General features: G+C 52.1%; 1 protein-coding gene and 1 long non-coding RNA gene across 2 annotated transcripts in view; both read right to left on the bottom strand.

Moving 5' to 3' along the window:
- The window catches only part of LOC144113185 (protein regulator of cytokinesis 1-like), a 290,994-nt gene that overhangs the window by 204,693 nt on the left and 63,196 nt on the right, over positions 1 to 23,105 (bottom strand). The window lies entirely within an intron of this gene.
- LOC144133701 (uncharacterized) lies at positions 8,121 to 22,481 on the bottom strand. Its single transcript, XR_013315095.1, has 3 exons — positions 21,890 to 22,481; positions 16,376 to 16,556; positions 8,121 to 8,282 (listed from the first exon to the last, which is right to left on the bottom strand). It is a non-coding gene; the product is annotated as an uncharacterized LOC144133701 (long non-coding RNA).

Here is a 23,105-nt window from a genome sequence, read left to right as displayed (position 1 = left end):
TCCCAATCTGTTAGCCGAGCCGTGCCAATCTTCCTCCTGACTTGTTCCGCCGTAAGGCTGATTCTTAGAATGTAGTGATCGCTGCCAAGGTTCTCGAGCAGGTTCCCCCACTCTGCGTTCTTGGCACCCCTGACGAAGCTTAGGTCGGGACACGTGTCTGGACTCACGCTGTGTTTTTGGGAAAAAATGGCGCAGTATCTGTCTCATATATCGTTGGACGCCTGAACCGCGCCGTAAGGGAAGGGATAAAGGAGGGAGTGACAGAAGAAAGGAAGAATGAGGTGCCGTAGTGGAGGGCTCCGGAATAATTTCGACCACCTGGGGATCTCTAACGTGCACTGACATCGCACAGCACACGGGCGCCTTACCGTTTTTCCTCCATAAAAACGCAGCCGCCGCGGTCGGGTTCGAACGGCATGTTTGAAATTTTCGCGGCGGCGACGCGGCAGCACCGCATGACGGCCCGGCTAGGGTGGCTAGACTGGCCCGGCGTTGCCACGCGAGTTTGTACGCCGCACGTACGAACTTTTGTTTAGGAAAGAAATTATATAAAGTGCTGTTTAATGCTTAAAACGCAATAATTATATTTATTTAAATAAACTGTGAAAAGATGACAAAACAATGCTTTTATATTACGCTTTTTTGTGTTCGCAGGCCACCAAAACCGGTTTCAGGCGCATATCTTTTGCCCGCAACATTGGTTTTCGCAGAGGTGGGAAACGCGGAGCGGCGATGCATGTGAAACGAAAGCTCGCGAACCGCTTCGCAGCGCCGCGCCGCTGTTCGCCAATTCGCTTGCATGTGAACCGCCCTTAAGACATGCGACGCTGCGTCGCCACTTTCTCTTTCGCGCTTCAAGCTCAGAGAGAGGGAGAGCGCTAGAGCAGGGGCGGCCTCACGAAGCAAATAAGACAGTCATATTCACAGTTTAATCATTCGCGGCGTGTAGGATCTCTTAAGGTTTTGAGAAAAGGAAAGGAGCACAGCTAGTTCACGTCGGTGGACGCCTCAAGTGCGCCACGAACGCTGACAAAAGCACTGAGTTGCACAGTGGCCAGGTTCGAACCCGGCCGCGGCGGCAGCGTTTCAATGGAGGCGAAACGCAAAAGGTGCCCGTGTTCTGTGTCATGTCAGGTGGTGGTGGTGAAAACTTTATAAAGTAGAGCAAGCCTTAATTGTTACATCCTAGTGATGGGATTGCTCTTGGATGCGTGTCGTGGCCGGAAGGTGATGCTTCTCAGCGATTTCCAAAGCCCAGTCCACTAGCTGCCGTTGGGCAGCCGGGTCAGAACTGGACACCGCAGCCTCCCATCGCTCGAGGTCTGTGAGTTGCCAATCAGCTGGTGGAAGGAGCTCAGAGCAAGAATAAAGAATGTGTGCAAAACCCGCTTTCGGAGCGCCGCAGAGGGTGCATACTGGCGTGAACAGTCCCGGGTAAACCAGGGCTAAGTGGGCAGGGGAGAGGAATGTGCGGGATTGTAGCTGTCGCCACGTCACCTGCTGCAATTTAGTGAGAGACTTGTGCGGAGGGGGATACGTTAGCCGTTGCTCACGGTAGTGTAGTGATCTCGTGATACGCGACCATTCGATCTCGAGCGTCTCCCCAGGCGTCGGCGGCTCCTGCTCGGCTGACGAAACCTCGAGCTAAAGAATGAGCCGCCACGTTACCTGGGTGGCCGGCGTGGGCCGGGACCCAGAGAAGCTGAATAGGTCGGGTAGGGGCGGGAGACCGGCTTAGAAGCAGGAAAGCGGGTTCGGAGATGCGGCCTTTCGCAAAGTTACAGACCGCGGTCTTTGAGTCGCTGAAAATGTAGGTCGTCGATGTAGTAGCGATGGCTAAGGCTACGGCTGCCTCCTCCGCTTCCGCAGGAGTGGAGGCAATGACAGTGCCTGCCGTAATAGGGGTGTACGAACTGGACACTACCGCCAGGGCAAAGGCGGAAGAGGAGGTGTAAGAGGCTGCGTCGACGTAGACGCTCTCCGGCTGTGCGCCATAGTGTTTGTGTAGGGCTGCAGCCCGTGCAGCACGAGCCGCGTGATGTTCGGGATGCATGTTCTTGGGGAGGGGGTGAATGGTGATGAGGTCCCGTGTGCGGTGTGGGAAGGAGAAGGTGTGGGTATAATAGCCAGGGGGGTGTAGGCTAATGGCGTCAAGAATGTGACGGCCGGCTCGGGTGGAGGAGAGCCGATAAGTTGGGCAGATCGATGGGCCTCGGTGAGCTCGGCGAGGGTGTTGTGTACGCCCATCTTAAGAAGGCGTTCATTCGACGTGTGCTGGGGGAGGTTGAGGGCCGTCTTGTACGCCTGACAGATGAGGCAGTTGACTTTGTTCTCCTCTACTCGGGAGAGGAAGAGATAGGGCAGGGAGTATACTACCCGGCTAAGGACGAAAGCTTGGATCAGGCGGCGGAGGTCGTGTTCCCGCATGCCTCGGTGTTTGTTAGCGATTCGTCTGATGAGGCGAACGGTTTGTTGAACGGTAGCAGTGAGCTTGGTGATTGTGGCAGTGTTCTTGCCATTGTTCTCGAGAGCCATCCCCAGGATGCGAACTTTGTCTACCTCTGGTATGCGGGTGGCATCAATGGTGACATCGATGCCAGGCGGGGGAGTTTTGTCCAGTCTTCCCCGAGGGGGGCGAAGGACCAGAAGTTCCGATTTTGTAGGAGAGCATGCAAGGCCGACCTGATGGGCGTAGGAGGTCATCACATCTTCCCCCGCTTGTAGTGTCTCTTCAATGGTGCCGACATTACCCGTGGAAGCCCACAGGGTGATGTCGTCGGCATATAAAGAGTGCGAGAGGGCGGGAATGGCTGAAAGAGCCTTTGCCATGGGGATGAGAGTTATATTAAATAGAAGCGGGGAGAGTACCGATCCCTGAAGGGTACCTCGGCTACCGAGGGTGAAAACAGGGGAGGAGAGTGAGCCAAAAGTGATTTCAGCTGTGCGGTGGCGGAGGAAGGCTGAGATGTACTGATGGGTACGAGTGCCGACGTGTAGGAACGACAGGGCGTCCAAGATGGCCGAATGATGTACATTGTCGAATGCCTGTTTTAGATCCAGGGCCAGGACCGCGCGCGTGCGCCTCGTGTTTCGGGGGTGGAGGACGTCTTCTGAGAGCTGAAGCATGATATCTTGGGTGGAGAGGTGGGGACGGAAACCAACCATCGTTGAGGGGAAGAGGAGGTTGTCGTCCATGTGTTCCTGGAGGCGACCAAGGACGACGTGCTCAGAGAGCTTGCCGATGCAAGACGTAAGGGAAATGGGACGGAGATTCCTTATCTCAAGAGGCTTTCCTTGCTTGGGGATGAAAGTTAAGCGGGCATGAGTCCACTGCGAAGGGAGGGTTCCCGTTCGTCACCAGTGATTGAACAAGTCTGCAACAGCCTCCACGGACTGGCCGTCGGGATTGCGGAGCGCCTTGTTGGTGACTGTCGGGGGCGGTCATGGTCCGAAGTTTGTGCATGGCCGCCCGAACCTCCGCCGGAGAGATGTCCGCGTCGAGTTCCGGGTTGGGGTCTCCCGTTTACGAAGGTAGGGGGGTGGGAGGGGTGGTGGTGAGATATTGATCTTTGAGGGCTTGGAGGAGTGCATCGTCTGAGAGGGGAGCTGGTGCAAGATGCGTGTGACATGCTTGCGTTGGGCGGCCTTCGTGTGACCCGGGTCCAGGAGATATCTGAGGAGGGACCAGGTGTCTGAGGCCTAAATTAATTGCCACTCATGCGATCGCAGACCTGTCCCCCATTGTTGATGGGCCAGGTCGCGTGCATGTGTTTCGATCTCGCGTACGAGATGAGCGATACGGCGTTTGAGGGGCCGATTGTGCTTTTGATTGAGCCAGCGCCTTTGCAGGCTGGCATGTGCTTCCCACATGTGGAGGAGCCGGCTGTCAGCAGCCGACGTGTCCTCGGGTTCGGGAATGGTGGAGGTAGCGCGGGCGACAACGCGGTTGAGACTGGCGGTCCATTCAGAGAGGTCCGTGATGGTGTTAGGGGTTAGGCGCCGAAGTTGGCGGAATTTGTCCCAATCCACCACCTGTGTCCCTCGTCATTTTGGCGAGGTAATGGAAGAGATATTGACCTCTGTGGAAATGATATAATGGTCGCTGCCAGAAGAGTGTGTCGTGTTGATCCATCGGCAGTCGCGAATGTGTTTGCTAATTGTGAGGTCTGGGCTGGTGTGCTGAACACTGGAACCAATACGGGTGGGGATCATGGTGTCATTCAAAAGGGAGCCTTCGTCCTGAATGAAAGACCAACTGATGTGATTGGCGTTAAAGTCGCCCACTAGCAACAGGGAGTTGTTCGAACTGATCGAGGGCGTCTTGCGGAAAGCCGCAAGAAGAGGGGCAGGAGGACCTTTTGGGGGGCTATAGAGATTGAGGATGAAGAGGCTAAGTGACTTGCGTGTGGGAGGGAGAAGCTCCAGCAGGAGACCGTCTATGTCGTCTACCTCTGATGGGTGCTCTATCGCAGTGAGATTGCGATTACGAGCGTGGCGACCCTGGTCTGTGGCTGGGTAGAAGGTTCGTATGCGGTGTAGTTTCGGAGCTTGACTGACGCCAGAGTTTCCTGAAGTGCAATGACCGCGGGGGCGTCGCGGCTAGAGAGGGTTTGTAAGTAAAGCTGCAGGTTATCTCGCTTTGAGCGAAAACCCCTGCAGTTCCACTGCCACACCTTAATGCGTTGGGGTGTCGCAGCCATGTTGGGCAATGACAGAGACAGCTGAAGATGCAGGGGCTGGCGTATGACCTCTGGGGAGAGCCTCGTGAATCTTAGTTTGGAATTGCGCGACATTGGCCTCCAGATTGCTCTGGTGGGTTTCGAGCGCCGCCACGCGGTCAGAAATGTTCTTCATCCACGTTTGAGTTTCGGAGCGGAACGTGTTTAGCTTCGCCATCATGCGTTTCTCAAAATCCTGCATGAAAGACGTCAACTGGTGTACAAGGTTGTCAGTGACTGGTTGGGAGGGAGAATTGGCGTCATCGGTGGACTTGCGTTTAGCGGGGAGCCCACGTGCCGGTGACGTAGCGCACGAGGAGGAGGCAGAGAGGGAAGAGACGGAGGAGGAACGGGACACGTTTGGATGTGTCGGGGTTTGCACCACTGGGGGCAATGTCGGTGGGGAGTGTTCACGCCTTAAAAGGTTTTGCAGTTCCTCTTTTAGAGCAGCAATTTCGCGACTCTGGGAGGACAATTGTGCTTTTAGCTCCGCGTTTTCCTTCTCTAGCGAGGAAGACTGTGGCCCCCAGCTCACCTGTTTCGAAGAGTCCTGGACCCTTTGGCTGGAAGTGGTGGGAAGGACACGGAACGGCTGCGACTGCGACCAGTTCTTGGGCGGGAGGTGGAGCGTTGGAGGCTTCGCGACGCCCTGGACTCTTGGGTGGCGAAGACGGTGGTGGACTCACCGGGAGCGTTGTCCGTAGAGTGGAGACCGGGCGTGGTGTTGCCGGAGCGTTCGAAACGTACTTTGCACTTGCGCGTCCCTCTGAAGTGCGTTCCATTACACAGGATACTTTTGGGAGTGCAATCCGGCGTTTCTTTGTTGGGATGAGACGCACCGCAGCGAGGACAAAGGTCGGTGCGCTCTTTCGGACACACATCAGCACGATGGCCTGGCTTGCGGCAGTTGAAGCATGCTTCAACTTTCGCCTTGAAGGGATGACACGTGTAGAGGGTGCCGTAGAAGACGAGCTGTCTTGGAACTTCCGCGGTGTCAATAAAGGTGACCAAGATGGACTTGGTGCGGCCTAGTTGGCGGGCGTCGGCGATCGTGAAGTGGCGGCTGGGGTTCAGAGCCACGAGGTCGGAGAAAATATCTTCTTGAGTCTGGTTATATACCGCGTTGTAGAGTATCCCTTTGACGGCGTTGTCGGGGGCCGCGACGTATGTCTTCATCGGATACTGTTGTCGTGGAGCCTGAGTTCTTGAAGTTGGACATATCGTTTCATTTGGGCTTCCGAAGGCGTACTCACGGTGAACGAGTTATTGTAAGGGTTGATTCGGAGCTTGTCCTGGCTCCGCGCTTGCGCGTAGTCGATCTCTGCGCCAGTGCAGAGAAGCTGGAGAAGAACTCCGCCGTTCACGGGCCGCAGGTAGAGACCACCGCCCAGGCGGAACACAATCTTGAGGTCTGAAGCTGGTAGACGAGGAAGTGGAGCGTGTTTCTTGATTTTCGGTGGAGTAGACTTGCCTTGCGGCGGTTGAGCGGGCTAGCCTGGACCTGCCCGGGAACTGGACGCTGCTGACGCGTCATTGGACGATGACGGCTTCGTGGTGGGGTAGAGCTTGTTGTGGGCCCGGACGGCGCGGGACCACCGTGGATCATTTTCGAATTCTTCTGGGGAAATCACTTCGCCATCGACGCGGTACTCCATCTGTGACGATGTAGGCCCGGAGACGAACAGGGCGATGAGCAGCCGGCGGCGTAAGGCCTAACCGGTGACGGCGTTCCACGCCTGGCGCGACAGGAAAACCTTCCAAAATCGGTTCCAATGGGCGAAAAGGGCCGAAAAATGATGCGTAGAGGTGCACAACACCTTCACTGACTGTGTCCGATGGAAAGCAGGTCACTTCAGATCGATATTCCGCCAGCACGAGCAAACGTTGACGGAGCCCATGTGATGCACGTCCTCATCATCTCGCTGCCCGTTGACCGCCCCCTCATGTCAGTGCACATTAAAGATCCCCAGGTGGTCAAATTAATTCGGGAGACCGCCACTACCCCGCCGCGGTGGCTCAGTGGTTAGGGTGCTCGACTACTGATCCGGAGTTCCCGGGTTCGAACCCGACCGCGGCGGCTGCGTTTTTATGGAGGAAAAACGCTAAGGCGCCCGTGTGCTGTGCCATGTCAGTGCACGTTAAAGATCCCCAGGTGGTCGAAATTATTACGGAGCCCTCCACTACGGCACCTATTCTTCCTTTCTTCTTTCACTCCCTCCTTTATCCCTTCCCTTACGGCGCGGTTCAGGTGTCCAAAGATATATGAGACAGATACTGCGCCATTTCCTTTCCCCAAAAACCAATTATTAAGACCGCCACTACGGCACCTCCTTCTTCCGTTCGTCGTTCAATCCCTCCTTTATCCAGTTTCCTTACGGCGCGGTTCGGTAGTCCGCCGAGGTATGTGAGATAGTTACTGCGCCATTTCCTTTCCTCAAAAACCAAGTTTTTTCCCAGCTTTTAGTCGACATTCGTGGTGCGCCGGCCTTGGCGCATGACGGCCTTAGTTGCCTATGGGCTTTAAAACACAACAAACACACAACACACGCGAGAGAGGTTTTAGACCACCCGGCCCAGGTTTCTGGCTGCCATCGGCGAAATCCATGGTTGCGGCTAGAAGTAACTACACACCAAAAATAGCTTTGGCCATCTGCGTGGTAAGCACCTCCCGCTCGACTGCAGCCACAGTAATAACGGAGTTATTTCAGCCATTCATCCTCTCTCTTTCTCCTCGCCGATGTAACTTCCCTAGCTCCCTCCTAAATTTCTTTTTTTGACGGCGCATTGTAAGTGTCCACCGAGAGTCACCTTTCGTCCTAACCAATTTCAGTCTTCGCTCGTCGGCTTGATCGATCCACGTCCGCGATGCACTGTCGTAAATGTGTATTTGTGTGCCCTCAGTTTCCGCAAATTAAAAGATTGGCGCAACGGATCCTTGGGATCAGTTCCGCCACTGGCCTATCTGCGCGAGCCGCGAGAAACGAAAAGAATGTCTTGACGTGCAACCAGGGTGGCACAGATGCGCGTGTTCTCCTTAATTAAGTACTGGCAGTGCGTAGGCGTGATTTGATTCTGTTGCAGCGCTATGTGACCTAGTAGAATGTGAATATTAATAGACGTCTTGAGATTGTTGTACACCGACTTAGCAGCAAGCCTCGCAGTCATCGATCAGATAACCAACCCCATTCAAGTCAGCCGTTGAATACGCCAGGGCTGCCCACTGTCATAAATTCTTTTCGTCCTTTGAATAGAACCGCTGTTGCAACAAATTCAAAGTTGCAAGTCGATACGGGGCTTTCCTCTCCCAGGCTTGGGCGAGCTTAAAGTAGCAGCTTATGCTGATGATATTTCTCTGCTTATTAGAAACATTGACAGCTATAGAGCATTTCTGAGGCTCTTTCACACTTACAGTTGCCTGTAAGGTGCACGTATCAATCCTGCTAAAAGCCAGGCGTTACGCTTTGGATCTTTTAATGATCGATTTCCCGATGGTGTCCAATGGGTAGGTGGCGTAAAAGTCTTTGGTGTCACGTTCCCCGCCTGCGGTGAAGTTGCCCGAGCCACCTGGAATGAAATAAAACGCAAGGCTGATCAGCGAATCGAAGTCGCGAAATCCTTCGACCTCCCTTTCTCCGAACGAGCTTACCTTATCAGAACAAGCGTAATAGCTTCCTTATTCTACGTTGCAAAAATAGCGCACCCTCCTCGCCGCGTCCTCCAGAGGCTGGCCACAGCGTGTGGATCTTTATTCTGGAGTGGACACGCAGAGAGCGTTGCAAGAGTTTTTGTCCGCCTGCCCATCGAGATGGGTGGCTTCAGCATCAAGGATCTTGAAGTTATGTGCGGTGCATTGGCCTTAAGGGTCATGTGGGACCTTATCTCAGACACAGCGTAGCGAGGAAGAGCACTCACCGCATATTTGATGGGGAACATCGCGTCGCTTCTTTGAGTTATCAAATTGAAAAGGCCCTGCGGCTGAAAAGTCGCCAGCTCTCTATACATATGTCGTGAGATCCTTACAGTTTCTTGAAGGTACACTTCCTGATTGTGATTTGAAAGAATTGTCCGCGAGTGAAACTTGCGAATATGTTGCGTTTCGCACCCTGAATGTAGAGCAGCGCAGGAAAGTGCGCAAAAGGCGGAAACGAATCTTTGCCTCTCTACCCGCTGATGTATCCAAGTTTACCTGGCTTCGCGAATGGGAAGCGTTACCCGCAGCTAAACGCCTTGCGGCGTGGGGCGTGGAGCCATTCGTTTCATGTCCGCAATGCGGTCGAACTGAAACTCTGAACCATGCCGTTTTTGAATGCCCAGTCGCGCGCAATTTCTGGCGCTTGGTAGCGCGCATGTTCCAGGTGCGCATGCGGTGGCAGAGTCGCAGTCGCGATTTCTTTGTTGAATTAATAATGTGTGTGGGTGCTTATGTACTCCGGAAAAAGAGGGGACTTGCTGTCTAGCGGGAACGCCCGCAGAAAGTAATGTTCCCTTTACTGTACCGCCTTAGAACTTTGATGCTGAAACACTTGAATGAAGAACTCGTCGTGTTGGGTGAGGAGGCCTTCCTCCTCCGCTGGTCAACAAGGTTCATTGTTGTTAGGGGTAGAGGTGTGTCCACGCCCATCCTTCCGTATTAGGAAGTTTGGCGAGTGTTGCTTATTTTTTCCTTCCTTGTATTCCACTTAAGCGCATAATGAAGCTGCTTTCAGCCAGCTCGTGTAGAAACCACGAATTGTTCACTGAAATGTCATGGGCATATATGTGATAGCTGTACAATGATGGGTCCTTGTGACGCCCTTGGAAACCAGACCACTTGTGTAACGAGTCCTTAGCACTATAGAAATTTTCGGAAAAAATAAAATTCTCTTAAACAACGCTGATCACTTACTGGCGCACGGAGCCTTCATGTTTGAGTTCCACTCGTAGAGCTAGCCCTCTGGTGCATGAAGAGTTAACTACTTGGTGAGACGAATAGAAATGGAGGGAACACGTGGCGGAATGCCAGTGCACTGGATTTGAATTGCTGCTTGCGCAGTTCGAATAAACTGTTAATGGGGGGAGAGTACGATGCACGCGAGTGTGCTATCTAAGCTAGCCCATGCCATCTCAAGTTTGTTAGCCGAGGCGGTAACGGATGGATATGTGGCTATCTATACGATATCGTTTGAGTCGAACACGCGCGCACACAGATTAACACACATACGCCCACAGTCACTTGAGTTGCCGCCTCGGCTAGCTAACCAAGCATACTTATCTCTCTATGCTCCGACGTCGTACCCGTGTCGCATTCCGGATTCTGAAGACGCTTGCTAGCTCTCGAATCATACACCTTTGACCATCTTTTTCAGCACTAATCTCGCCGAGCACAAATACTTTTGTAGTTCCCGCTATATTCCCAAGGAGTTCTATTTTTACTGGCGCCCAAAGACGATGACATGCCGTCTTGTGCTGTTATGCTGATCGCGCTGCGTAGCATGTGGCGAATGCGCATGGCAGTGCATCACGCTGATGCTGATGTCCGCAATATTCGCCTGTATTTTCGCAAGATTATGGTTCAGTTTCTGGACGCTTGCAAGGAGCGAAATTCAGCGCTGAAGTCCCTTACTTTCTCAGCCTGGGCAGTCAAGGCTAGCAATTTTAATATGTCATATCACTTGCACTGTGGTTTTTATATGTTATGACACCTAATTTTGTGCACTTGTATATTTGCCCAATCAGTTAATGCCTCATCGCTTTACACCTCCTGCTATACGGATACCAACTGAAAAACAAAGAATAGCATAGAATGAAAAATACAAATTAGAAGCGTCGTTCCCTGTTTGTTTGAAGGTGTCTTCAAAGTAATCAACAGAGCTCTTTATGGGAAGACAACGTGAAAAAGCCAGTTCGACTGACAGCAGAAAAAGGAATATAAAAGGAAGATCACGAAAGAAGACAGTGTCTATAAAGCTTTAGAGCCCTACCTGTCACGAAATAATTATAAGAACAAGGAATTAGGTAGCCGTGCTGTACAGATACCGTCTTTGGGAAAGTAACCAATCTGCATTGTTTGCTTCTCACTCGTTTAGTGGAGGCCTTACGGCTTCCCTAAAGATCAAAATCTCTTCAAAGTTGAGAAGGGTTCGCCTTGCTTTACAGAGATTTAGACCCTGGGGGTGGCATAAGGGCTCCACTGTAAGACTGAGCGGAAAACCATGCAGCCAGGTTGCTTTTGGCAAAAAGGCGGTACCTGTCCTGCCTGCTGCGTCCGTATGCCAAGGCTCAGCAAAACGGCATTAAAGGGGCTATGCAATGAATAAAAAGTCGCTTGCAAATGTTTTCAATGCTTAGAAATGATGCTAAGAAGCATTCACACCAAGTATGAGTCTTCGGAACTGAGCCGGCAATTTATTATGAATTTTTAAAACGTTTTTTATTAATTCGCGGGCCGATTGGTGTGCTCGCAGTGACCGATTTTGAAACTAAAATCGTGAAAAAAGACGTCACTGCACCCATGACGTCCCCAGGCCACCACACGCTCTCATTCGCTGGAGCCACGGCAGCCACGACGTCACGGGCACACTTCCGGTAGCCGTGAAAATCGTCTGCTCGTGCCGCCGCGCGACCCTCTCGGGCAAGCGCGAGCCAGGGCATTGCCTTCGCGCATATGGTTTCAATTTTCCTCTGCCGCCTCCTTCTGTCGGGAGTTGCGGAGCCACCCGCAGTGGCTCGCCGAGTCGCTACTCTCGTCGCTGGCGTTCAGCCGGTACGAAGTGAACGCATAGAGCTATGCTCATCACGGCTGTAAGAGCGAGCAGTCGCGCCTCGAGGTCAAGGTCCAGTACTGCTGACTACAGCAGACGACAAGCAAAGAAACTCGACGCGCGCTGCAATCACGCCGCCGACGCTGCTGCTGGGGTGCTGGGACATTACCCCCTGAACAGCTTTAGCTTTAGCTGTTCAGGGGGTAATGGCTTGGAGCGACAACCGGAAGTTGCAAAAGAAACGTCAGCGGGTGACGTATTCATGGGCGGGGCCGAGTCACAGAGCTGTTTTCTTTAGTTTTGTCTGGTGCCCCGCGTGTACGAGTTGAGGGGGGAGAGGAGGAGCGTAATTTTTAATCGTCTATATATTCGTTGTTATTGATGCTAGCTCAAAAATTCTTGCGTTGGGGCGACGAGTGATGAAATGCCTATCTCTCGTCTGCTTTACGCAATCTCAATTAATTTATTGCACAGTCCCTTTAACACCATGCCGGAGTCTGGTTTTATGGCGACACAGTCAAAAAGCGCAGTCCTGTCATGACTGTACGCCCACCCTTTGGCAATGGGCGTCGATGCTCAGGCACCGAAATTTTGCGGTGGTGCTATAAAAAATATGGCTAGTAATTGCGCCAGAACAAAATAACAAGTAGCACCCGCGCGGACGACACGTTTCCATCCCAACGCAAGAGCAACAGTCCAGCGGATCGCCTGCCTCCATGTCGACCGACGGGAGAAAAATTGCGCAGTCTCGCGTCGTCGTGGTATTTATACCCACCAATCCCACGCCGCATCGTGCTTGCCATACGGCACACGCGCGACAGCCGCCGTAAAAGAAGAAAAGAAATGAAACAAAAAAAGAAACGCTGGCCTGAGAAGACGCGCGTTGCATCCCCTGCCGTATCTTCGCCAGAGCGGTGCACAATTTATAGCGCAAATTTGTCGTTTATGGGGGTTTTCGGAACAGCGCTTTCCTTCTGCAGCCTGCGTGCTATTTGAAGTCATGTAGAGACGTACGCGCTAAACTCCTTTTCTAGAACTGTGTCGATTGGTTGACTTCTCGAAATCTTATTTCTGCTCTATAGCTTTCAAGTTTCTCGAGCTTTATCGCGAGTTTATTTGTGATTGTGATTTGAATGTGCACTCTGTCGAGTATGTATTTAACTAAATTTACGTTTGCATAAAGCCTATCGCTTTCGTGTTTTACTTTTTGTGATGACGTTACTCATAGTCCGCTTGAACCGTGGTTAATCCCCTTGCTCGTGAAAGCCCCGTGGTGTGAGGCAAGCGAGGGCAAAGCCCTTGTTCATATCCTGCGATTTTCGGCTCCCGACGCTGCGTTTATCCTCGAAAGCAAAATAAATATATCATTAAACAAATAAAAACATAAATAAACAAATAAATAAATAAACAGCGAGAACTACCGCAAAAAGCGTCATTGCAGGTGACGGAGACGATGTGCACCGTGGTCTAGTCTAAACGAGCCTCTGTGTCACGCTTGAGATCGAATAAAACTTCATGCGAAGTTTTATTCGAGTGCGGACGTTCTAGTGCATAAAACGCCTGCGTGCGCTGCCGATAAATCTGGCGAGGGCAAGAAATGCGCTTCACAGCATAAAAATAGTTATAAACAGGGTCGGACACGTGCAATGCGCTGCAAGAAATGACGTATTAGCGTATGAACCCGAAAGTGCGGACTGATAATCATTCTGAACTTATATTTCCGCAAAGAAGGAAGTCACCTTTCAAGCTTGGGCACTTTTGAAACTGATTACAGGTAGCAAAAGGTGGCATGCCATGGATGGTGCGCTTCCTTGATTACGTCAACACGCGCTTTTTTTCGCTTACTGTTCCAAGATTACTTTCTGATTCGCAGCCTTAATTCCTTAGGCAAAAAGGACCATCGACACACGCAGTCCCCTTTCTCACTCTGTGTTAGTGGGGCGTATGCGAATCGCACTGTTTTAGGCGCATACTTGTGGCCTTATCAAGAGGAACGCTCTTTTTTATTTTATCGCCATTCTCGACGATTTGCCGAAAATCGTGGATGGAATAATCGTTATTTCTTTGCTCTAAACGCCACTGACAGGAATGCGCATATAGAAGGCGCCGGTGGTTTGCTTCCATCTATCGCCTCGCCTTTCACCACCGGCGACTTGGTAGGACTTCGTTGGACCCTCTTCGAGCTGACACCAGCAGAACTACAACGTCTGGATGACATGAACCTAGCCTGGCTTCTTCCACTGCAAAGTGTGCCTTCCAAGCACGTACACAATGTGATCTGCCATGCCGTGCAGACGGCCTACCCCGAAGCGCGTCGCATGCTGTACGTAGCGTGGCTCTACTGCTGGATGATACCGCGACGACGCGTGCACTGCTGGACACTACCGTATCGGAGCAGCGACGGAGTTGAATGGCTGTTTTTCGCTGCTGCAGGGCATGGCGCTTACTTTGAGGTATCCAGACCACGACGTGGCACTCGCGCAGATCGAGGTTGACGGTGCAGTTCACTGCTGCATGCTCGTTCCAGAACTGACATCCTCACCTGTGGAGCGCAGTGTGGCGTACGTGGTCCTGCGGCCTGGTGTACCTTTGATAGATATTCACTCAGTAGGACTAGCCCTTCAAAGCCGCCTCCTTGTTGCTCTTCGGGCATTGTTTTATGAGAACTCTCCAGAAATTCTGGACGTGTTTACCCATGATCCCGATTCTGCTTTCAGCGCCCGAATGCGTCTCCTTGGCAATTTTTCTCCGCTTCAATGACCGGTGGCCGCTCCGAATGCAGTGTTGATTGACGGCTCCAAGGAGGTTCACGAAGCGCCTGTAGCAACGACTTCTTCTCACTTTCTGTGCTGCTGAACAACATCGCAGAGAGACGTCGTTTCACGGGGGTGCCGAGGGCACTGTGGTCCTACGTGGCATCCCCGAGGAGTTTCTAGATGGAGCGAAGCCCGTCCTGCCCGCAGCTCTGAAAACACGCCGCAAAGAGCTTCAATGCGTACGAGACAACCACACCAACTCGGCTTTCCGTGCCGGTGTGCTTCTTGCAGGAGAACTGTCCCTATACAACCACGAACGTAGGCAAACTTCAAGCCTCCGATGGGAACGAGTAGCCGACAGGTTTCTACGACCCCGGAAAATGGACAAGGCAAGTGTAGTTGCCGACGGGATGGCCCATCCCGCAGAGACCTTTTCGACATTTCGCAGCATTCGGGAGTCTGTTAAACGAGGTCGTTTAAAGTAATATTGACGGAAGTCCATAATCATTTTTTTAATGAAATGTTCGTGTTATCGAACGGTTTTAATGATGTCATTTTTTCTGCTCATCACACTTCACTAGCAATCGTGATTAAAAAACAGCCTGCCAGATCCAAACTTATCTTGCGTTTGTTTTCTAGTATATCTTCACTATAACCGGCCAGATTCCAGAAGAAATCACTGCATATTTTGTTGGGCAGACGTAGTGATAAACTGATGTGAGAAAATGAAGCTAGACAAATCGAACATGACCGAAAGCTGTACCGTCACATTTAACACATCTAGTGGTACTCTCTTCGACGTGGGATGGAGCCTGCCCGAACTAATTTAACGTTTAACGAAAATTCATCTGGTCAGTTGTGAAGGGTGCTAAAATTTGATAATACGTTTACTAGACACGATGACGCATTGTTAAGAGACTGTTCGGAAGTGGCCTTCGTTAAAGCATTTCAAGTGGTCTCCAGCCCGCTTTTCACGTTATATTAACCATTGGAAGAATTCGCAGTCTTAAGTGGCAGCTTTGACTGACGTGCTACTATATATGCTTGCGTTTTTATTATCCCCACAAGATAACAATAGCGCCCCGCAGGGGGCCGTCTGGAGCTCACAGGCGTTGGTGAGTGGCGACACCACGGGTTCCCGAGCATCTGCAGGGACATCCCTGCAGGGGATGATGGTGAACAGTGCATCACCACGGGCCCGAGCACCCGCGCCTAGCCGTGCGTGGCATCGCCGTGTCCGGAGAAAAGGGGTTCCTGGTGGTTGGGCCCATGCCGAGCGTTTGGACCTTTAAGGCCCCTCGGCGGAGGCAGCACACCATTTTGGCCCCAGCTTCTTGTAGACGGCGCCTCCGGCCTGACCCGATCGGGGGAAATCGGCAGTCGCCTTTTCCTGTCCTCCTTTCCATCTTTTACTTTCTTCTTTCTCATAGCTCTCCTGTCTCCTCCTCTCTTCTCGTTTTTCTTACATATTTCATAGGCGGCTTAGGGTTAACGTCGTGTGGCGAACTAGCTGGGTTTCGTCAGATCTGGTTATAGTTGTGTATAGCTGGCGTGGGCACGACTCGCTTGCAAGTTCCTGTCCTGCCCCCTAGTTGGGCTTCATGGTGGGTGGCTAGAACTGCGACCGAACTACAAAGATATTTGATGGCTCATTTAATTCTTACTTTCCGCTGATCGTCCTCTAAAAAGAGGGCGCACTGAAGTGACTGCTCAATTCTTTGGCAGCAAGACAAATTTCCCGCGCTACTATGTAGTACATAGCGAAGACCCTGAAAAAACCGCTCGACTTGTCACTTTTCCTTGTTTTAAGAACCCTAACTGACGCCATAGGGCAAGGTTACAAAATCAAAAAGTTGGCTAGTGGAAACCTGCTTCTGGAAATTCTGTACAAGCATCAACACGAGAAACTCTCAGATGTTACATAATTCGGAGAACTTCCTCTAACAATCAGCCCACACAGATCACTCAACACTGTTCGTGGAGTAATTTCCGATGGTGACCTGAAATACCTGAGACTGAACTACTGGAAGGATTGAAAGACCAAAATGTTACCAATGTCTATAGGATCAAAATAAGACGTGATAACACGGAAACACCAACTAAACACATTGTCCTCACGTTTGCATCTAGTATACTTCCCGATACTTCAGGCCATACATACCCAATCCACGCCGATGCTACAAATTCCAGAGGTACGGCCACGGTTCGCAGAGCTGCCGGGTCAGACAGGCCTGCGCCAAATGTGCTTCACACGACCCTTCCGCTGAAAACTGTTATGTTGAGCCCCACTTTTGCGCAAACTGTGAGAGCAGTCATGCGGCTTACTCACGGTCATGCCCAGCCTGGAAAAAAAAAGGAAATAGTAACACTAACAGTCAACGAAAAGATATTGTTCAAAGAAGCGCGGAAACGACTCTCGTTGGGACAAAACCCAACCTACTCTGCTGTGGTGCAACAAGGCACAGCATTACAGCGATCTTCGACTCCTGCACAGCTCACACACACTGAGCCTGCAGCAGGGCCATCCGTGCCCCCGGCGGCCGCAGCTAGTTCTGCGCCACTACCCACAAAACAGGCCGCGCGGACCTCCAGGTCAGCCGCCCCCCCCCCCTATACGGAGAGGCCCAAGACGAAGACAACCGTGCATTCAGCACACCCGTACAGCGTATCGAAGGGGACACAACTCCCTCGCCTCCGCTGCAGCGGCGGCAAAGCTCTATCGAGCGAACCAAGGGATAAAAGCCCAATAACGTCCAAAAGACCCACCAACCTAGTTTTTAAGCCTTATCCCTATCTAGTCTATAATCATGGAATTTCTAGTTCACTGGAACTGCCGTGGACTTTTACACAACTCCACAGACGTAAGAGATATTTTAAATTCATTCTTCCCAGTAGCAATGTGTCTCCAGGAGACTAACCTACCTAGGACCACAGAAAAAAATTCTTAAAAAGTATCAAGTCTTTCGCTGTGACCGACAGAACTCAAGCAGTCTCTCTGGAGGCGCTGCTATTCTGGTCCAGGGCAGCGTTGCTACTCAGAAAATTGACCTAAAAACCCCATAAGAGGCAGTTGCTGTGACCGTCCTCGAATTTGAAACCATAACAATATGCTCCATATACATTGAACCTCACCTAACAGTCACACTTCACGATTTAGAAACTCTTGTAATACAAATACCGGAGCCGTTTCTTTCTGTTGGGGATTTTAATGCTCATTCCTCCTTTTGGGGAAGTGAACATGCGGACGTCAGAGGTAGAATTCTGGAAGATTTTATTCTCTGCAGCAATGTATGCCTGCTGAACATGGGCAAACACACTTACTGTTCTACAAGGAGTGGGAAAATGAGCTGCCTAGATTTATCTTTTTGCTCCCCTTGTCTTTTTAACGATTTTAAATTAGATGTCATTGACAACCCATATGGCAGCGATCATCTCCCTGTTTTAATCAGTTTAACATTCCTACCAGAAATCATCCCAACAAGGACGCGTCATTGGAAACTTCATTTGGCAGACTGGGAGCTTTTTAGGGAAGAAGCCATATTGGAAAAAAAATGTTTTAGAAAATCTGAGCATTGATCAAATAAATGAAAAGTCCACGAATTGCATATTAACTGCCGCACATTTAGCTATTTCTTGTGGGGACCTGCCCTGCAGCCCCCTGTGTTTTCTTTCCCGCGAGGCACCGTGCAGCAGCAGTCTCACCTTGAGGATGAGCGCATTCCCTTGTAAGTTACATTAACTGGCAAGAGAGGGCGCCAGCGTCACTGCGCGGGAGACTGCTGAAGCCCGCGCGCGGGAGATGGGTCTTCGGCTGGGATCGTCGGCGCGAGCGGACGTGTCGCTCGCGGCTCCGTTCTTCGCCGGAGGGGCGAGGAAGCGACGGGGAGACAGGCTCCCGTACTCGTCCCGTCCGGCCTTCGGAGTATATATCCCTTGCCCTAGCGCGGGCGAACATTCGCTCGGAACCTTGCTGGTGAGTCGGACGACCTTGATTCATTAGCGTACCTTGTTGCTAGCTGGCGTTATTGTTGCTGTAGCAGTAAATGCCTGTTTGTGTCAGCCAGTGTGTCGTTCCTTTGTACCCACAGAGCAAGACTCGCCGTGGTCGGCGAGCGCTCGGTAGCGTACGCGATCACGGGGTGGGGTCCGGGCGGCTTTGGACCTTGTCAGCCGCGATTGAGTGGGGAGAACGTACTTATCTCCTCAAGTCAACACCACATCTGGCGCCCAACGTGGGGCCCGCTCTTGGAACATTGGACGACTGTCGGTTCGGTTCGAGGAACGCTCTTTGTCCGGACTTTACAAGTGCTAGGCCTAGAGTGAATTTTGATCGCTAGGACCTGCGGCATGCTTTCTTGAGTGCGAGGTGTATTGCGCTGCAGCATGTTTGAACTTTTCGACATGCTAAGCACATTTTTCCCTGGAGTTTCTTCGCGAGAATCACTGGGCCCGCATCGAGGGAGCGCGAGGCCTAGCGCCCGCGGAGTTGCGGAGCCCGGAGCGAGTGAGTACGGAAGCCGCGTGGGTGGTCCGAGTTTCTGTATATATTTTCTCTACTGTCTCTTCTTCGACTCTGGGAGTCGCGGCTCCGGGAGCCGGGTGGCCTGGGGCCACGGGTGCCGCTACGAGCTCGCTGGTATTGCAGCTCGGCACCGGGCGCTCCGACACCGTCCGATACGGTGGGCGCCGACCGCTCAGAAGCTGCTTTGTGCAGTGAGTGGGGTAGGACCACCCCAAAAAGCTGATGTCTCCTTGCGGCTGCGCGCACGTAACCCGTTTCGGGTCTTTGTTGTGTTCACGGTCGTTGTCGGAGTGGTAGTTAGGCCTGAGGCTTTTCGGAGCTGCCTGCACCACGTCAGAAGAGACACGACCACCGGACCGTGTTGTTGAGAGGGGGCGCACTTTGCTGCCCGTCCGTTTTTTTTTAACCTCGCACGAACTGAGCAGTCTCGTTCAACTCAGGAAAGGGCTTTGTTCACTCGAACTTTGCGTTTTCACAGCCGCCGACACATTTTGCTAGCGAGTTAGGCATTGTGCCACGAGGCCCTTGCGGATGCCGTTTCCCCTCCCGTGACCTACGTTAAAGGCACGCCGAGAGCGTTTCGGCAATTTTGCAGATGCGGTGGAGCCGCCCAGGCTTGCTGTCCGGTACACATCGTCTCGCTGCCACCTGCTGCGATGGAGCGACCTGTATCCTGTTCGCCGCATCCATCCGGGGCAGCTATGGCGAGACCAGTCAGCAGTCACATCCGGCTGCTGCTGCCCTGGCGACTACTGCAGAATCCTGGCCTGCAGTTTTCCCACCGGCCTTCTATTCGCGGGCCTGCGGACACGGTAGTCCGCGGGCCATGCGAGTCGTCCCAGCGGAGATCTTCACGCCGCCTTCGGAACACCGCGGAAGTCTGCGTGGACGCTGTCGGCGTGACCTCCGCTGCAAGACATGCCTCAAGGACATGAGGACCAGGAGACTCCTCCATAGCATGTACTTTCAGGCGCGTGGGTCTATTTAAGGTTGGGGGGATGTAGGGACTTGCCCTGCAGCCCCCTGTGTTTGCTTTCCCGCGAGGCACCGTGCAGCAGCAGTCTCACCTCGAGGATGAACGCATTTCCTTGTCAGTTACATTAACTGGCAATTGCTGAAGCCCGCGCGCGGGAGATGGGTCTTCGGCTGGGAGGGGACGTGTCGCTCGCGGCTCCGCTCTTCGCCGGAGGGGCGAGGAAGCGACGGGGAGACAGGCTCCCGTACTCGTCCCGTCCGGCCTTCGGAGTATATATCCCTTGCCCTAGCGCGGGCGAACATTCGCTCGGAACCTTGCTGGTGATTCGGACGACCTTGATTCATTAGCGTACCTTGTTGCTAGCTGGCGTTATTGTTGCTGTAGCAGTAAATGCCTGTTTGTGTCAGCCAGTGCGTCGTTCCTTTGTTCCCTCAGAGCAAGGCTCGCCGTGGTCGGCGAGCGCTCGGTAGCGTACGCGATCACGGGGCGGGTCCGGGCGGCTTTGAACCGTGTCAGCCGCGATTGAGTTGGGAGAACTTATCTCCCCAAGTCAACCCCACATCCTCAGTCTTCAGGAGTGGTGCGACAAAACCACAAAGTGTGGTGGACAAAAGACTGCAAGGAAGCCAAGAAACTACAAAACAGAGCTTGGGGTGAATTTCGTAGGTACCCAACATAAGAGAACCCCGTACCTTTTAAAAAAGCAAGAGCCAAAGCTAGATACGTCCGTCGCAGTGCAGAGAAAACCTCATGGCAAAGTTATGTTACTTCTATAAACTGTCAAATGACATAAAAAAAATGTGGGAACAGGTTCGAAATTTAAACGGCACCTTTTTACCTTTCACAATTCCTTTCTTGACAACACCTGCACAAAAACAGGCACAAAAGAACAGGCAGATATTTTGGGGGAACACTTCGCTGCAGTTTCCAGTTCGTCTCACTATATGCAGTCATTCCTGAAATACAAAAAATATAGCTGAAAAACAGACTTCCAACAAGTGAAGGTGCAAGCCAAGAATACAATTACTCTCCAAGAAATAGAGTACAGTCTGCCGGCAAAAAAAACTGGTCCAGGACCCGACCAGATGCACTACCAAATGCCTGCCCATCTTTCCCAGCCTGCCGTAGTCCTGACTTTCTTAGCAATATATTCATAGCAGGAAAAATATCTCAGGAGTGGAAAAGAGGCATCATAGTGCCCTTCCTGAAACCTGGGAAACCAACTTCCCCTGATAGCTATAGACCAATAGCACTTACAAGCTGTCTCGCAAAATCTTTCGAAAGTGTCCTAAATATAAGACTAACATTTGTCCTTGAATCCCGCTAACTTCTCAATGTTCATCAATGCGGTTTTAAAAAGGCATGCTCAACAGCAGACCATCTTGTTCGTCTCGAAAACACAACTAGAGAAGCATTTATACACAAACAGGACTGTCTTGCCATCTTCTTCGACATGGAGAAAGCATATGACACAACTTGGAGGTTCGGGATCCTCCGCGACCTAGGTATCCGCGGTAGGATGTTAAACTACCTCAATGACTTCCTTTCAAACCGTTCTTTCCACGTACGTCTAGGCTTAACGCTCTCAAGAACATTCATTCAAGAAAATGGAGTACCTCAGGGGTGTGTATTAAACACAACCCTCTTTATTATAAAAATGAATTCCATAGCTAAAATAATCCCAGAGTCAAGTATTCACTCTACGTCGACGACCTCCAAATAGCCTGCACATCCTCAAACATAGCAACATGCAAGAGACAAATACAACTGACAGTAAACAAACTGACGACATGGGCAGAAAAAAATGGTTTCAAGTTTTCCACGCAAAAGTCATAGCTGTTCTGTTCTCGCTGAAAAGAGGACTGTACACTGATCCCACCCTTTATTTACATGAAGTCACGAAACCAGTAAAAGTCGAGCACAAATTTTTGGGAATAACTTTGGATAAAAAACATTCCTGCCCCACATTAACACCCTCAAAGAGAAAGCTTATAAATCCGTGTGTGACATTCCCGCCTTTCGGGGCGGGGGGGGGGGGGGGGGGTCAGTCACAAAGCAACCTAATTTGTTGCTATCTACGGGTCCTGCTGAAGCGAGAATTGAGCCAACAAGGCGGTAACCCGGCAAAACAATATTTATTCCTCTCTGCCTGAAGGCGAAAGTGGTGGTCCGCTCACCGCTGGCTTTCAGGAGCCTCTGGTTGTCGGTCCGGCAGATCGGGTCTCTACTCGGATCCAATCGTCTCGCGTCGGCGGGCCGCGGCTGCTTCGGCTCTCCCGTGGTCTGTCTCTCTTCCCGGCATCTCGGCTGGCGGTGCTGTGACGGGTCGAGGCCATATGACTCTTGGGCGTTTCGGCTTGCGGTCAGTTTGCTGCGGACGCTGAGATCCGGCCTCGCTATGGACCAGCGCGATCTTGCGTCTGTTCGCCTCGGCCGTCTCCGCTTGACTCCTTTCCTTTGTCTCCGCTGCCCCCCCGCCACGTCTCTCCGAAGATTCCCTTTTTCTCTCTCTCTGGGTAATCTTCACCCAGCGGTTTTTCGTCGTCGCTGCTCATGCAGCCGACCAAGGGCACCCGCCAAACTTCTAAGAACCCGCAGCCGTTACGACGGGAAGGCCGATGGCCTCGTTGGGGATGGGTGGAAGGGGATCAGGTGTCCCTCGGAGGTCAACGCTTCTCTGGAGTCAGTCTCGCCTCCTCTGCTGTCAGCCCGTCTGATGCCAGCCGCCGACCTCCTCTGCCACCTCGTGCCCGCTGCTAGTAAGGTCGCCTGTCAGCCTGCACACACAAACGAACACGTCTGTGGGGGGGGGGGGGTGGAGCACCGCACAAACCGCAGGGAAAACTGCGGTTGCGTTGGGCACCGCGCGCAGCCTCTGTCTTCTGCATTCCCCACCACCGTCTTCGCCATGTCTGGGTCGATAAATTTGAAGGCAGGCAAAATGTCTTGGGCACTGGTGGTCGGGCTAGTTCTTTTCAGCAATGCCTGGGCCTCCCGTATGCGGCCCTTCACACTTGAATATACTGTCACGTAGTGGTGACGGCAGTCGAAGCAGCAATGAAGACGGACGAAAGGGTCTTCTAAAAGAACTGTTTATTGGGCTGACTTGCACCCAAAATGGACTGAATCACTCGGCGGCGGCGAAGCGACAAGCGTGCTCGGCGGTCGTCGAACAGAATGCCCGCCGCTGTCGGCCGTGCTCAATTTAAAGCTGATAGCGAATATTCGAGATAAAGAGCGCAAAGTTACTAGAACATTCCGGAACGTAGAATCAGCTCTGCCTGGCTGCGATCAATCGAGATAAATCTAGTCGCGTCTTGCGTCGCAAACAAAGCGATAAAGTGGTGTCGCGGCAGATTTGAAAAACGAACAAACACTGCAAATATTCGCGGC

Source organism: Amblyomma americanum, chromosome 1 (genome assembly GCF_052857255.1).
Source record: "Amblyomma americanum isolate KBUSLIRL-KWMA chromosome 1, ASM5285725v1, whole genome shotgun sequence".
Taxonomy (NCBI): Eukaryota; Metazoa; Arthropoda; class Arachnida; order Ixodida; family Ixodidae; genus Amblyomma; species Amblyomma americanum.
Note: the sequence above shows the minus strand (reverse complement) of the source record. Positions and strands in the feature narration are given on the sequence as shown.